The following is a 17,697-nucleotide window of genomic DNA, read 5'->3' as shown; positions in this document are numbered from 1 at the left end:
AGGTTCGATCCTTCTCTAAAGACAAAGTCTGTCTCCTCCTAGGCCAATTCATTAACAAGTGTTGTGTCCAAAACAATAAATTAGAGGCTATGCAAACTGAAATTGAAGACATAGCCGAAGAAAATGTTGGTTTGAAAGAATGTCTAAATGAGGTTGATCAACCTAGTTCATCATTGAGTCTTGAAAAGGAGATTAAAAAGCTCCAAAATTAGAATTTGTTTCATGCTAAAAGGGCTGATGAAATGCCTGCAACAGAGCACTGCAATGTTGCATCTGTGTATAACAAAGTAGATGAGTCCCTCGTCAAAACAGTGTCCTCACTAACTAAAGAACGTGACCAACTTTTGATTGATCTATCAACATGTGAAAGGGGAAAAGGTGATCCTGTCAAAATTGCTGAAATGTTGAACGACGAGTCAAGTCATGTCAAAAGCACTTTAGATCGAGTGCAAAAATCAAACGATGACCTCCTTGTTCAATTTGAAACTCTGAAAAAGGCTTAACAAACCCATGTAACAGATGATGCAACTGTTGCATCTGAGTCTAAAAATAAAATTGAGACTCTCACAAAACATGTGTCTTCACTAACTAGGGAACGTGACTTTATGCTAGCTGACCCCACTTTGTGTAAAAGAGATAACAAGCAACTTGAGCAAATTGGCTTATTGCTTAGTGATTAAGTAAGACATGCTAAACACTCTTTCGACAAAGTAGGTCAACTAAATCTTAATCATCTTGATAAAATTGAAACATTAACCAAAGAGCTAGATGAGGCTAAAATGTTTTACCAAAAATGGAAGGAAGTCAGAATGTTTTGGAATTTCTTCTAAAATAGTCACAAGAATATGAAAACCGTGCAAAAAATGCTGGAATTGGTTTCAAATGCAACAGTACACGCACTGTTGTACTCGAAACCAGGACCCAAGCAAAACTGATTTTTGAAGAAGAAAGTATGTTGGCCTTCCGGAGTACATCATTTACAATTATTGTGGTAAAACTGGTCGTGAGTTTAATGGTTATGAAAAGAGAGTTCTTGACTTAGAAAGAAGCACTAAAGTTGCTAAACAAGTTTGGATTAAAAAGGAAGACGTCAATAAAGTCGTTATAAAGAAGGAATCCAAGCTTGTTTGGGTTCCTAAACTAAACGTTTGATTTCTTATAGGCATTAGCGAGAGGCAGCAGCAATTGGTACTTAGACAGTGGATGCTCTCGTCACATGACGGGAGATGAAAGTCAATTCCTTTCGCTAGAAGCCTATGATGGTGGCATGATGACTTTTGGTGATAACAAACAAGGTGAAATCATTAGTATTGGAAAAGTTGGTAAGTCAAAGTCACTATGTGTCGACATAGTATTGCTTGTCAAAGGTTTGAAACACAATCTTCTGAGCATATCACAATTGTGTGATCGAGGCAATATCGTTGAATTTCTTGCTAGTGAATGTAGAATAATTAATGGAAAGACTAGAGAACTTATTCTTGAAGGAAAACGTGTCAAGGATGTTTACATGACTAATCTATATTCATTGTCGGGTCAAACATTATCATGCATGAGTGTTCAAAAGAATAACCCTTGGTTTTGGCATAAAAGACTTGGTCATGTTAATGCTAAAACACTTAATACCCTCAAGAGACTTGGTCATGTTTAAATCACTTTGTGATGATTGTGTTAAAGGTAAACAAGTAAAATGCTCTTTTAAATCCAAAAAGGTCGGTAGCACTTCATTTGCCTCTTGAACTCATTCACATAGACTTATGTGGACCCATGCGTATTGTTAGTAGAGGTGGAAGTCGCTACATTTGTGTCATTGTAGATGACTTTACAAGATATGTTTGGCTTCTTTTATTAAGCTATAAAGATCAAACCTTTGATGAATTCTTAATTTGGGTTAAAAAGGTCCAAACCAAATTTGGTTATAAACTTGTCTCTTTGAGATCCGACCATGGAACCGAATTTGAGAATTTGTCATTTGAATATTATTGTAATGAACACGGTATTAGCCATAACTTTTCAGCCGCAAGAACCCCACAACAAAATGGAGTTGTGCAACGAATGAACCGAACTCTTGAAAATATGCCTAGGACCATGCTCATTAGCTCTAAAGTACCAAGGAACTTTTGGGCCGAAGCCGTTAACACTTCTTGTTACATCTATAATCATGTCATAATTTTAAAAATCATTGAGAAAACCCCTTATGAATTACTACGTGGAAGAAAACCTAACATCTCACATTTAAAATGCTTTGGTAGTAAATTCTTTGTGCACAATAATGGAAAAGATAACCTAGGCAAATTTTATGCTCGTAGTGATGAAGAAGTTTTCGTTGGTTATTCCGATCGTAGTAAAGCTTACAAAGTGTATAACAAGAGAACCATGAAAATTGAGGAAAGCGTTCATGTAATATTTGAAGAATCTAGTCTCTTTGTTTCAAATACACAGGTCAATGATGAAGAGGATGATGAGGAAGATGATGACTTTGAAATTGGAATGATACGACATGACATGGATCAAGTAGTGGAAGAGGCTGAGCAATAGTTGGAGCCACTGTTGCTTGAGGAGGCTGGCCTAAATGCAGGGGGAACTAACCCTGCCTCATCTCAAGATGGATCTAGGTCATCCAAGGGGAATGAGGACTACAATGAACCACTCACTAACCAAACTGAAACCAATCCACAAACACCCTCACAAAATATTCCCCATGCAACAGTCATATCAACTGGTGCATCATAACCAAATAAAGCAAACGAGGCCTCCAACACTCTCATTCCAAAGAAATGGAAACATCAAAGTTCCTACCCTCTATCAAACCTAACCAGTGATGATACGTGCCTAATGTATAGTCTTTTTAGGCTATTTCAGCACGTATTTCTATGCATATTTGTACTATTTCTATGGTATTTTGCCCCGAATTGGCTACTCTGGTTCGTTTTATCTATTTTGTAGAAATGAGCGCAGAAGTAGTGGAATCGTACTCTTTTTCGTCCTTTTTGCATGCATTTAGAGGAGACGGGATTGTTCCAGAAGGAGATACAGCATTTGGAATCGTCGTGGCACGCATTACGAGGCATTCGGTGGCGGACTTGAGCTGAAATGAAGATGGAGTACTCGATCGAGGAGTTCTACCACTCGATCGAGTGGTTTTCACGTCCTCTGATGGTCGATCGAGTGGTTTTTCACTCGATCCTTAAGCTTCACAAAGACCTGTTACTCGATCGAGTACCTTTCCAGTCGATCGAGTAGAAATTGCTGAAGAGTTGGTCGATCGAGTGGTTTTAAACCACTCGATCGAGTGGTTTCGTTGGTTTTGGGCTTTAAACAGCCCGTGAGTTGTTTATTTTTGCTAAACTTATTTTCTTTTGCTATTTAAGCACGCTTTACTAGGTTAATTAGGATCATCTTTTGATCTACCAAACTCTCTACTGTTAACATTATTACGTTGCTTCATCCTTCTCTACTGCTACTTTATTTCGGGATTGTTTCACTTGGAATTTGTGTTCTTTACGCCGGATTCGCTTGGATTGTAATTCCTTCTCTCCCTTAATAATAATTAATCATTTGTTTGCTTTTATTACTTGTTTCGTTGCATTTACTTCTTTGCCCTAATCTTCCTTATTGCGATCTATTGTTATTTCATTATCTTTTCTGCTGGAATTTTAATTGCTGTTAGTTTAATTAGCGATATGAGTAACTAAATCCCTTTCATGTTGGGATTAGGGAATCTGCGGTAGAAATATGACGACGTAGTAAATGAATTAGATGAATTAATTGTGAGACCCTGTCACCATAGCAATTTAACTGTATTTATCCGACCTAGTTGAGTGCACGCTTCTATGTCACCCTTTAATCTGGCTAAAATTAATCCTGGATCGAAAGATTGGACTAAATAGGCCTGCTATGAAGAGTAGACTACCCTAATGAGGACGAAAGTTAAGTTAGTTGTATTTTAGGATAGGAAGTGGACCGAAAGGACCTTTCAACATCCGTCTCACATTAGTTCGTCTGAGTCATTTACAGCTGAGTTATTGGATTACCGTAGTGAACCGAAATCCCGACATGTCCCTCTCTTCTTGATAGTCTAAACCGATTTTCTGCCCTTATTGCTTTTGTTTTTATTTCTCTTTCCTTTAAATCTCGTAGTTTAGAAATCAATTCAACAAAACCCCCCATTGTTACTTTAGGACTAGAATTAGGCAATTGTTAATTACATTACCTCCCTGTGGATTCGATACTCGACTGCCTCTGCTACATTTTAGTTGAGACCGTTAGGTTTTATCTTTGATAGGGTTGCGATAGCCGTGTCAAATTTTGGCGCCGTTGCCGGGGAGGGAATTGTTTAATTTATTTGTTGCTTTGTTTTTAGTCCTTTTCAGTTTAAGGGACATCCGTTCCTTAGACTATTCTTATACCCTATTTGTAGTTTCTTCTTATGCGCAGGTCACAGGGTGGTGAATTATTGCCTTATAATCCTGAGCTTGAGAAATCTTTGCACGAGTTGAGACGATCACAAAGGGTATTACCGACAGAGTAAGAGCTGAGTACTCTGTCAAGATTTTACGAGAACGAGCTGTTCGAGGAAGATCCACCTTAATCTCCAGTTTCCAATTCATCAGCTGAAACAGTCACTTCTCCAGACTTTCTAGAAATGGCCGAAGAAGCAACCATTGCCAGTCACTCTGAACCGACAGCTGTGAATCTCTATAAGGGATTTGTACTACCAGGGGAGGCAAGAAAATTTGAACCAAAGCCTTCTTATATCAACTTGGTTGAAAGGAACTAGTTCGGGGGCGCTGCAAATGAAGATGCAGCTAAGCACATGGAGACCTTTATCGATTATTGCTGCTCCATACCCCCACCAACTGGCGTGACACCGGATCAGATAAAAGAAACCATGTTTATTTTCTCACTCCGCGATGCTGCAAGAGAGTGGTATAGGTATTTGGAACGGGCTGCTCACGGTATAACTGACTGGAATTCACTGGCTATAGCATTTTACAAGAAGTACTTTTCTGCATCGAAGACTATTGCCATTAGAGCTCAGATCACGAGCTTTAAACAAGGGCCTGACGAGAAATTTCACGAGGCATGGGTCCGCTTCAAGAAGTTGGTGCGAACCATTCTGCATCATGGGTTCGAGAAGTGGAGTCTTTGCAATCAGTTCTATAATAGGATGTACGACGATCAGAGAGCTATTTTGGATGCTGCTGCCAATGGTCGATTTGCTGAGAACATGGGAGAGACTAAGGGGTGGAAGATCATTGATGATTTGGCCACCCATAAAGCTGAATATGGGAACTCCAGAGGCAATCAAAGAAGAGCTGCTGAATCTTCTTCTGTAGCTGCACTTCAAGCTCTCACAGCAAGATTTGATAAATATAAGTTGGGAGTAGCTTCCAAAGGAGGGATGTATCAGGTCAATGCTGTGTCAGACGGTCCTTTCGTCTGTAGAAGATGTGGAGGAGAGGGACATGTCTCTGATCATTGTCCCAACTCCTATGAGTCTTGTGCTACCTTTCAACATTACAGGCAGAACAACACTTATTACAAGCCGAACGTCCATCCCAATTTGAGGTGGAGTAGTCAGAATGTGCTCAATCCCACTGCTCCTCCGAATTAGCAGCAGCCGTATATTCCTCCACACAAGAATCAACAAGGCTTTCAGAAGCCTCCTTCTTTCAATCCTCCTAACCATGGTGCATCATCTTCCGGTGGGGTGAATGAAATAGGAGAGATAAAGTCTATGTTGCAATCCATTACAAAGCAGTTGCAGCTGAGTGATCAATAGAAGGACGCGTCTATTAAGGCACTTGAAACTCAAGTTGCCCAATTGGCCTCGAATCAGTCCACGAGAAAGCAGGGTCATTTACCGACTCAAAACGAGAAGAATCCATATGAGACGGTAAATCTGATAGAATTGAGAAGCGGTCTTTCTTATGAGGGACCGGAAGTATCGAAATAAGACCTGAGGGAAGCTGTAACTGGTGATGAACAGTGTTCTGTTAAGAGAAAAGGGCTCACGACAAAGGAATTACTCGATCGACTGAAATCTGGTGTTCGATCGAGTAGAACTGAAGATGAAAGCCCTCGATCGAGTGGTTTTTCCACTCGATCGAGTGAACAGGAAGAACAGGTTGGTCGATCGAGTAGTTTATCTACTCGATCGAGTGAAGCAGAAAGTGGAGTTGGTCGATCGAGTGAAAATTGTACTCGATTGACTGACATTGATGAAGAAACTGCTCGATCGAGTGGGCAAATTGGTCGATCGAATAGTATTGATGACGGGAAGCTTATTCGAGAGCCTGCTAGTGCTCGTTTAAGCGAGAAATCACCGGAAAGACCTCGTTCGATAGGTAAGAAGCGTCCAAAGGATACAGAACTTGCACCGGAAGATACATTGGAAGCGAGAAACAAGGGACTTGAGATACCTATCACGGTTCCCTTCCCGAGGCGGCTGCAAAATACTAAAGCTAATCAACAATTCGGCAAATTTGTCGAACTTTTGAAGAGCTTGGAAGTCACCGTGCCGTTCACTGAATTGCTGACCAAGGTACCCTCTTATTTAAAGTTTATGAAAGAAATTTTAGCGCGTAAGAGGACTATTAATGACAGTGAGACCGTAGCTTTGACTGAGGTGGGGTCAACCCTATTTCAAAATAAGTTACCCCCTAAGCAATCAGACCCGGGTAGTTTTTCAATTCCGTGTCATATCGGTATGCATTTGATTGATAATGCGCTATGCGATTTAGGCGCTAGGGTGAGTGTCTTACCTTTGTCTCTGGCTAAGAGATTTGGTTTGACAAAGCTGAGTTGTACCAACATGATTGTCCAAATGGCCGACCGTAGTTTATCACGGCCACTAGGTGTAGTAGAAGACGTACCTGTTCAGATCGGGAAGTTCTTTATTCCCGTTGATTTTGTTGTCTTAGACATCCCCGAAGATGCACACACCCCTATATTTTTAGGGAGACCATTTTTGTCTCTCGCCCCGTGCGATTATAGACGTCGGGAGGAAGACTTTGACCTTTCAGGTAGGGGACGAGGAGCTGATTTTTCATCAGTCTAAGTTCCAGAGAGCTCCCATGCAAGCCCAGCCTTGCAATGCTCTCTCTTCTATTGATCCTAGTATTGACACTCCAAATGAAAATTTGGAGAATTGTGCCGCTATTGTTAAACCTCCGCCTCAGACTGAGAGAAAAAAAGAGGAAAGTTCGTCTGTTTTCCTTCTTTGTAGGTAAGTCAGATGAAAGCAAAGGGGAAGTCACAAAGGACATGGTGCAATCATTATCAATCAAGCTGGAGATGCTGACGCTAAAGCTGGTGATAAAGGAGCAAGGACGAGGAAGGTTCACGCTTATGTGGATGTGAACTACTCCCCTCCTACCGTTTCAAGTGATTACTCATGCTCATGGAAGTTGAAGAGGACAGTCAATGTTGCTGAGGTGAAGTCCTCCAGTCAGAAGCCCACCAAGGGGCTACTGAAATTTGATGGGAATTAAACGGGGAAATGCCCCGTGTAACACTTTGTAATAGATAATTTTTGAATTTCTTTTGAATTTGTTTTATTGCGTTTTAATTAGGACAATTAGTTTTAGACAGTTTTTAGCATAAACGTAAGACTATAGACTGTGCTCATGCGTATTTGGTATTTTGGGAAATTTTTGCATGTGTTTTTATGCAGGTTTGGGGAAATTTTACGCATTCCGAGGAAGAAAAGACGAAATTAAAAGAGCTTACGCGAGAAAAGTCCTCGATCGAGTACTTTTTGTACTCGATCGAGTGAAAAGTCGGTCGATCGAGCGCTTTAACCAGTCGATCGGGCAAAGCAATAAAGGGAACCAGTCGATCGAGTAAAATTATACTCGACCAAGTAGCTGAAGCATCAACAGTGCTCGATCAAGGGGTTTAAAACCACTCGATCGAGTGAAATGAACAGGACACGGGAGTTTTTCTAACATAAACTCTTTATTTCCTTTTCTAATTCATTTTGTCCCTAAATTTCGTCTAACACTTCCCATTGTGCGATCAATTTCTTCCCCAAATCCCATATTTTCTTGCCCAATCTCCAAATCCGTCACCTACAATCTCTTGTTTGCTAATTGACCTTCAAAAGCCCCTTATTTTCCCCTTAATTTGTGTTGATTTTCACGGTTTTCAAAGAGGGTTAGGGTTTGCGGTTTTGAGCTCGAAAATCGCTTGTTTTTGCTTGATTTTTGAAGATTAATTGCATATTGTAGGATTCTTATCATCAAGTAAGTGTTTCCTTCACCTTCCTTGCATTTTAATTTCGACTATTTGCAACTTTATGAGGTGAAAGTCGAATTTAGGGTTTGTATATCCATTGTTGGTCGATTTTTCGACTTTAATTGAGTTTATCGCCCTTATTCTTCTTGCTTGATGATCAATACCAATTCCTCGCTTTTTATCACATGCCTTTTTCGAATTCCACGTGATTTTTGTGATATGGGTTCAGGACAGTCGAGTTTTTTCGACTGTCACTTGGGTTTTTGATGCTGTAATTTGTCTAGTTAGCATCTTCATTGCGAAATTGCTGTTGACTGTTGATTGATATCACATCCCTGTCAATGTTTAGACATGCTCAATCTGACCTTTGCACAAAAATTTGCGATTAGGGTTACTTAAGTCGAATTTTTCGACTGTCAGACGGTTATATGCTGCATTGCTTATTTAACCTCAGCATTACTTATGTGCTGTTGTTGTTAACTGCTATCCCGTCCCCTACTACTGCTTACATGTTGATTCGAAATTTCTGAGGAATTGTTGGAAATTGTATGCTGTAGGTCGAAATTTTCGACTGGTAGGGGGGTGTTTATGGTTTCACAAGCTGATTTTCTGTTGTCTTAGCCTCTGTTAACCATTGTTTTCCTCTCATATCCCTTACCCTATTGATACCGTCGTTTTGTATCAAAATTAAATTTATAATTCCAAACTAAAACTATAGCTAGTGATAGTAAGGGTCGAACCACAGAGAGACAAGGTTGATTTTGTTTGCTAATTTTCAGTCTATGAAAGTAACAATTAATTGGGGGGTTTTGAGATTGGTTGACTAAATTGACTAAATACTAAAATGAAATTTCTCAACAAGATAGAAAAAGGATCGGGAAATTCGGTTCACCACGGCAATGGTCATGACAATAAGGTAACAAAAATCCTATAATACGGTCTCAGGGGGTATAAGCAAGCCTTTCGATCTATGCTCAAATTAACCTTGCGGTCTTTTAATTCCCCGAAATTTCTCAAAGCTTTCACTCAAGAGAAATTCCAATCTAATGATAGTTCCAATTACTAATCTTTCAATCTAGCAAAAAGACATATCAACAGACGACAAAACCGAAACGGAAGAATTCATGTTACCAAACAATCGTAGCTTATGCCATGGTTCACCTCATTCCCAACCAAAACTATTAGCTACGCATGACTAAAACTAAAACAATTTCTAAATTGATAACAAAGAACAAGATTGACATGATTGAATTTAAATAAAAGACAAAGGACAAGAGATGAATTTCTGGAATTAAATTGATAAAACAAGAATTGAAATAACAAGAATTAAAAGAAGAAAGGAATTGCATAAAAACTCACTAATTGAATTCAAGAACAAAGTATCGAAATCGAGGGTTTCCGTCTGCAAAGCTAGATCTAAAAACTGAGTTTTTCAATAATCCCAAAAGCATAACCTAATTATTGCTGCGTTCTACTGATAAAAAGATGCCAAAATTTTATTACAAGTTGGGCTTTTAAAAGTCTAACACGAAGAAAATAATTCTCAGCTCGAAGACTGGTCGATCGACCGGTCAGCATGGTCAATCGACTGGTAAATGCAGAACAGTAGCGTTTGATGAGCTTCAGTGGTCGATCGACTTTACAGCATAGTCGATCGACTGATGGTGCTGTTGAGAAACACTTCTTTTCTTCAAAAACAGCTCCTCACTCCAATGCACGCATCCCGAGGTGAGTGAGTACGAATCTCCTTCTTCTGGGCTTCCTTGAAGTTGCCTCCGGAGGACGAATTAGGCTTGATTTAGCTTACTTCCATTCATTCCTACAATAAATCATAGAAAATACAAAGTAAACCGTTTCGGGAGAAATAGTAGCCTTAAGCTAACAATTATGCATGGAAATACGTGCCAAAACCACAGATAAAGTGTATAGAATATGCACGTATCAAATCTCCCCAAACCAAACCTTGCTTGTCCCCAAGCAAGCACTATGACCCGTATAAAAACTAAATGGAGAGGAGTATATCTCAGAGCTCACTACAAGTCAATGCCAAACCGTTTAATGCACATTATCAACTACTGCAAAGCTCAAATCAGGTGAACAAACTTATGCATATCATGGAATCAAATCGGGCGTTCGGCCTTGCAAGACTTATACATTCGGACTCTCCCGGGTCAATCTTCTCTCAGAAAAGCAAATGGTAAGATTATATGTAAAAGAGAGGAAAGAAAAATACAGTCTCTCACCTAGACTGCGACCGACAAAACATGTATGCCTGACTAGCATGAATAATGATTCTAGCTACCGTACATACGCATAACCACCGTCAAAGACTATTACATGCCGAACTATTGCAAGATTTGGATATGTGAGGTTAAGTGGGGAAAAAGAAGGGCAAAACAATTATGGAAAAAGTGAAGGTAAGAGCCAAGCTAGTACCTTATACAACCATCAGAAATCGTATGCCTTCCTCCAACTCAACATATAAACCATGCCTTTAAAAGACTAGGCATCACAAAATCCCAAGACAAACGCTTCCAATTCATGAAATAAGCATATAAGGCGCGTTCTTATTCAACCAAAACCTTATTATTTTCAAAACTCCTCTTTTTTTTTCTTTCTGTCTGTTTCTTTTTCTTTTCTTTCATTTTCATTTTTTTTTTTGAAATAACATCTTCTGAACTGGTGGTCGATCGACCAGTGATGGCAGTCGATCGACCACCCTATCACAACCAGAGCTCTCTGCCCAGGTAAGTCCCTTTTTTTTCATTTTTTTTCGTGTTTTTTTTTTCTTTCTTTCCAGCTGAAACATTAACATCCCCTTCACTTCTCATCAATACTCACTCCATCAGTACAAAACGAACCAAAACTGCTTCTAATCCGACAAAAATTCCTCTACTACTTCCTAGCTTGGCACAATGGTAGGCTAAGTATGGGATGTAGTTGAGGGCAACTGGCAGTTATAGCTTATAGTGGAGTTAATGGGGTAAAATGAGAAAGGGGAGGATGCAAAAGTTCTCAAAACATGTAATACCGACCACAAACCAATGCGTATAGGTAATAAGCAATCAAAACTCATACACGTGCAAAACATGAAATGAAGGGAGTACTACTCTCAATCCTAAATTAACCGGTCATGAATGTCACCAGTTATAGGCTCTATATCTCAGAAAGTATAAGTAGTTTGCCAAAAGTAATGAGTCAAGTCTAATTACCCGAAATGAATTCCATTACAAAATTTGAGAAATCACTTATAATTCTCGCTAAACAGCTGTGAAAAGGGCATGGAATGGCATATTTGACTAATAGTGCAAAATCATCATTCATGACTCCAATCCGACTCAACTATAAGCAAAAGTAAACGTGATATTTTTGATTTTTTTGAATTTTAAAATTTTTCTTTGTTTATTATTATTTTTTTTTTTTTGAATGAATGAAAACAGAAATGCACTAAACATTTCTGTTAAGGGCCACTTAGTCGATCGACTGCTAGAGCTGGCAATTGGACTTTAATTCGTCAAAATTCATTTTGCCATCATAACTTCTTGTCTTCCTTTCACAAAAATCCAGCATTCCACCTACGCACTTTGCATAAAATAAATTCCTGCAAAATTTATCAAAGGCGCGCATATTCCCAAACCAAGAAATCGCAAATTGAAAGGAATTAAAGAATACAGAAGAACTCAAAAATGCAAATTAAATGAAATAACAAAATAAAAATCCTAAATTACAAATAATTACAACCTGGGTTGCCTCCCATTTAGCGCTGGTTTAAGAGGTCCCGCACGACCTTCTTACCTCACTTTGCATCATCCGATAATGGGTCAAAGTACAATACCTCGACTTTCCCAACATATACGTCTGATCCATGATAGTGCTTCACATATTGGCCATTAACCTTGAACCTTTCTCCAGCAGAGGTCTCCAATTCAACTGATCCGAACTTTGTGATCTCTTTGTGACCGTGTAAGGGCCACCCACCTGGATTTCAGCTTACCAGGAAATAAACGGATACGAGCGTTAAAAAGAAGTACCTTATCGCCAATATGGAACTCGCGCTTGATGATTCTCTTGTCGTGCCAGCGCTTTGTTTTCTCTTTGTAGATCCTAGCATTGTCATAGGCCAGCAACCTAAATTCCTCTAGCTCATTCAGCTGTGTCATGCGTTTCTCACGAGAGAGGTTAGGATCCAAATTCAAATCACAAATAGCCCACCAGGACTTACGCTCTAACTCAACAGGTAAATGACATGTCTTACCATAAATCAATCGGTATGGTGACATCCCGATTGGCGTTTTAAACGCAGTTCTATAAGCCCATAAGACATCATATAACTTAAGACTCCAATATTTCCGTGATTTAGAAACAACTTTAGCTAAGACTTTTTTCAATTCTCTGTTAGAAACCTCAACCTGACCACTAGTTTGAGGATGATACCCCAAACCTCTACGATGTTGGACACCGAATTTAGTCAATAAAGCACTAAGTTGTTTCTCTTTAAAATGCATTCCCCCATCGCTAATGACGACCCGAGGGACACCGAAACGAGGGAAAATAATCTTTTTAAACAGTTTAATCACGGCCTTTGCATCGCAATGGGGAGTAGCAATAGCTTCCACCCATTTGGATACATAATCTACAGCTACGAGGATATATTTATTACCTTGACTGCTCGGAAAAGGTCCTTGATAATCAATGCCCCAGACATCGAAAATCTCAACCTCAAGAATGCCTACCTGTGGCATCTCATGTCTCTTGGAAATATTCCCGATCTTTGACAAGCATCGCACTCAAGAACAAAATTGTGACTATCTGCATGCAAAGTTGGCCAATAGAAACCAGATTGAGTACCTTAGCTACGATCCGGACGGACCGTGATGACCACCATAAGCAGAAGAGTGGCAAGCCTCTAGGATATCCTTCACCTCCCATTGAGGTATGCATCTCCGGATGAGACCGTCTGCGCATTCCTTGAAAACATAAGGATCATCCCAAAAATATTGTCTAGCATCATAAGCAAACCGCTTCTTCTGCACGCCATGAAAGCTCGGGTGGTATCCTACCCACACAAAGTTAGCAAAATCGCAAAACCACGGAGGTGGATAAGACCCTGAAGTAGTAATAGCTAACGAGACTCTCATCGGAAAAGAATCATTAATAGGTAACGAATCCTCCCTTTCTCGTCACCGGGAGACGAGATAGGTGGTCGGCCACCACATTCTCACGCTTTCTTGTCTTTGATCTCCAAATCAAACTCCTGCAAAAGGAGTATCCACCTCAAAAGCCTCGGCTTCGCATCTTTCTTAATAAAGAGAGTCTTCAACGCTGCATGGTCAGTATAAACAATAACCTTAGAACCTAACAAATAAGACCGAAATTTGTCTAAGGCAAAAACTACAGCTAGAAACTCCTTCTTAGTGGTAAAATAATTAATTTGAGCCTCATCCAGAGTTCGGCTCGCATAATATATGGCATTCAAAGCTTTATTCTTCCACTGTCCCAAAACTGCACCGACCGCATAATCGCTGGCATCACACATGATCTCAAATGGGAGGTCCCAATCAAAGGCCGAATGATTGGCGCAGAAACTAGGGCCTCCTTTAACCTGTTAAAAGTGGCAAGGCACTCATCAAAATTCAAAGACAAAGATCCTTAAGGAGCAAATGTGTAAGTGGTTTAGCAATTTTTGAAAAATCCTTAATGAAACGCCGGTAAAAACCAGCGTGACCAAGGAAACTCCTCACTCCTTTAACATTCACGGGAGGAGGTAATTGCTCAATCACCTGCACCTTTGCCTTATCAACATGTATACCTTTATCAGAAATCAGATGCCCTAACACAACTCCCTCATTGACCATAAACTAACACTTTTCCCAGTTTAAAATAAGATTAACATCTATACAACGCTGCATGACTTTATCAAGGTTAGCTAAACAACGATCAAAGTCACTACCATAAACTGAGAAATCATCCATGAATACTTCCACAATATTCTCTATATAATCAGAAAAAATCCCCATCATGCACCTCTGAAAGGTAGCAGGGGCATTACACAATCCGAAAGGCATTCTACGATATGCAAAAACACCCTGTGGACAGGTAAAAGTGGTCTTACTCTGATTGTCCGGATGAATAGGGATCTGAAAGAACCCTGAATATCCGTCTAGAAAACAGAAAAATTTGTTAGAAGCAAGTCTTTCAGTCATTTGGTCAACAAAAGGGAGGGGGAAGTGGTCTTTCTTGGTGGTGGCATTCAACTGTCTATAATCAATGCACATCCGCCACCCTGTCACTACTCGAGTTGGTATTAATTCGTTTTTATCATTTTTAACCACGGTAGTCCCTTCTTTCTTCGGGACTACCTGAATTGGGCTAACCCACTTGGAGTTGCCAACTGTATAAATAATACCTGCATCGAGTAGTTTCATCACCTCAGCCATAACAACTTCCTCGCATCTTCGGGTTCAACTTGCGTTGACCACATGTCTCTGTAAGGCTTGTGGCCTTCCTCCAGCTCTATCCTGTGCATACAAACATCAGGGCTGATGCCCTTAATGTCATCCAAAGAGTAACCCAAAGCCTTCCTGTTTTTCTTAAGCACACAAATCAAAGCAGACAGCTGGTCATCATTAAGCTTAGAGCTAACAATAGCTGGGTACTGCTCCGTATCATCTAGAAAAACATAATTAAGATTAGGAGGAAGTGGCTTATGCTCTGGGACCTTTACCTCTACAGCATAGACAGAATCAGCTTCAATGGTGTAGCAAGTGTTGACCAAGTTCTCGTTGGCCAAGCTCAAGAGCATCTCATCTTCTTCCTCATTGAGCTCGTAGCTCTCCATTGAGGCTACCAAAGCATCTGGCTCCTCAAAGATTCTCCATCAGATTACTCCGCACACTCATCTAAACGGGTTAGATCAGCTAAGGGATCCTTGGCTAAGGATTCCCTCCAATTACAAGTAACAACCATGTCAATAATATCAATGGAATAACACGTATCCTCATCAGCAGGTTCATTCGCCTTGTGAGCAAGACTGAACTCAATGGTGTCATCCCCTACCTCTAAGGTGATGGTTCCGCGCTTGACATCTATCACAAATTTCAAATGTATGTAAGAACGGTCTGCCTAAAATAATAGGTATCCGACGTCCTCTCCGCAATGTCCAAAACAACGAAATCGACAGGAATAAAAAACTTACCCACTCGAACGGGTACATCCTCTAGAACTCCTATAGGTCTCTGAGTCGATCTATTTGCCATTTAAACGGTAATATCGGTCACCTTAAGTCTACCAATATTTAACCTTTCGCAAACAGAATACGGCATGACACTGACACTGGCCCCTAAGTCACAAAGGGCCTTTCCAATTACGTGGTTACCTATAGTGCAAGGAATTGAAAAACTACCCGGGTCCTTTAATTTGGGTGGCACATTAATTTGCGAAAGAGCATTACACTCTTCCACAAAAGCAACATTACCATCATCACGAAAATTTCTCTTACGATTTAAAATATCTTTCATAAATTTAGCGTAAGAGGGTACCTGGTAATTAGATCGAGAAAGGAACCGTTACCTCGAGATTCTGGACCATCTCCGAAAACTTACCAAACTTACGCTCCACTTAGTAGTCTTCAAACGCTCCGATACGGATCGCAACACCGTCGTAGGATCGGTAACCTTCGGCTTCCGTAGGTTTAAAACCCCCGTCAAATCATCAATGAGTGAAGAATCATGCGAACTAGTTGACGGAGTTGCATCCTGCTCTGGAGTTCCAGTCGATCGACTGATATGAGTGGTCGATCGACCAACTTGGCTGGGCGTGAACAGTTCCTGTTCAGAATTGATTTCGTCAGGTGATCCAGTCGATCGACTGACAATGTTGGTCGATCGATCGATCTTTGGTGTGAATAGTTTCTGATCAGAAACTATTTTATCTGACGCTTCAGTCGATCGACTGACAATGTTGGTCGATCGACCAGAAGTACTGGCAATTGAGCTCGTTTTTGCACCAGAATTTAAACGAGCTTCTTCATCATTTCCCGAGTCTTCCTTTGGCTTGTCGGGACTTTCATAAGAGAGGCCACTTCTGAGATTAATGGCATTAATCGTTTCAATCGGCCCTTCACATTTGCTTGAAGAATTAGCAACTTGCTTAGCCTCTATATTCTCCAATTGCTTCACAAAATTCTTTGAGGACTCAATCCCTATTTGCTTCCATATTCGCCACTTGAACCAAAAGGAGTTGGACCATTTCTCTCAACTTCTCGATCTCATCTGAGTTTTGAACAGGTATTTCAACTTTCTCCTAGGAAGCATCAGAGATCTCGAGCTTCTCGAGACGGGCAGTAATAGAAGTTATAAGTGTCACAACGGCACTCATTTCATCACTTTGCTTTCGTGACTTTCCACGTGAACTTCCAAACTCAGCTCTATGGACTGCCATCTCCTCAATAGTGTTCCAACCTTTACTTTGACCGGTATTGTTTTGGAACCTACCATTAGCAGCTGCATCCAGGATGACCTTGTAATCATCATATAGAGCATTATAAAATAGGTTGCAAAGATACCATTGCTGGAAACCATGGTGAGGGACAGCTCGGACCAAACTTTTGAAACGTCCCCATGCTTCACAAAAACCTTCATCAGCTCCTTGCAGGAAACTTGTGATTTTACTTCTCAAGGCGTCAGTTTTTGAAAGTGGGAAGTACTTCTTGTAGAAGGCTAATGCTAGAGATGTCCAGTCCGTGACTCCAGTTGCTACCCTATCAAGGTAGCGGTACCAATCTCGCGCTGAATCCTTCCAGGAGTATAAGAACATCAACCCCTTTACTTCATCCCGAGTCACCCCGGTGGTATAGGTATGGAACAATGATGAGTCTGTGAAAATCTCCATATGCTTCAAGGGGTCCTCATTTGGTAGACCAGCAAACTGATTTCGCTCCACTAAATCGATATAAAAGGAACGAAATTCGAAGTTACCCGTAGTAGGGGTAGGTAACTGGTGCCCCTTTGGAAGATGGTGTTCCTTTGGCTGTAGATTATCATATATTGTAGCAATAATTGCCAAAATGAGAGTACTCAAGTCTTCCTCTCAAAAACTTGTCTTCTAACTGTGCAAAAGCAAAACTAGAAGCAAAGGTAAGCAACGGTCTCAAGGAACAAAAGTTCCTTGAGACAAGAAAAATAAACTAAAATAAAGCAAACAGAATTACACCGTCTCCCCGGCAACGGCGCCAAAATTTGATACCGTCGTTTTGTATCAAAATTAAATTTATAATTCCAAACTAAAACTATAGCTAGTGATAGTAAGGGTCGAACCACAGAGAGACAAGGTTGATTTTGTTTGCTAATTTTCAGTCTTTGAAGGTAACAATTAATTGGGGGGTTTTGAGATTGGTTGACTAAATTGACTAAATACTAAAATGAAATTTCTCAACAAGATAAAAAGAGGATCGGGAAATTC

At 40.2% G+C, this 17,697-nt stretch overlaps 1 non-coding gene across 1 annotated transcript; it reads left to right on the top strand.

Annotated features, from left to right (window-relative positions):
* The first annotated feature begins 16,810 nt into the window (after positions 1 to 16,810).
* LOC141635253 (small nucleolar RNA R71) lies at positions 16,811 to 16,917 on the top strand. The gene has a single exon (XR_012539952.1). It is a non-coding gene; the product is annotated as a small nucleolar RNA R71 (small nucleolar RNA).
* Positions 16,918 to 17,697: the final 780 nt, after the last annotated feature.

This window comes from Silene latifolia, chromosome Y (genome assembly GCF_048544455.1).
Source record: "Silene latifolia isolate original U9 population chromosome Y, ASM4854445v1, whole genome shotgun sequence".
NCBI classification, from domain to species: Eukaryota; Viridiplantae; Streptophyta; class Magnoliopsida; order Caryophyllales; family Caryophyllaceae; genus Silene; species Silene latifolia.
This window is presented reverse-complemented; position numbering and strand designations above follow the sequence as displayed.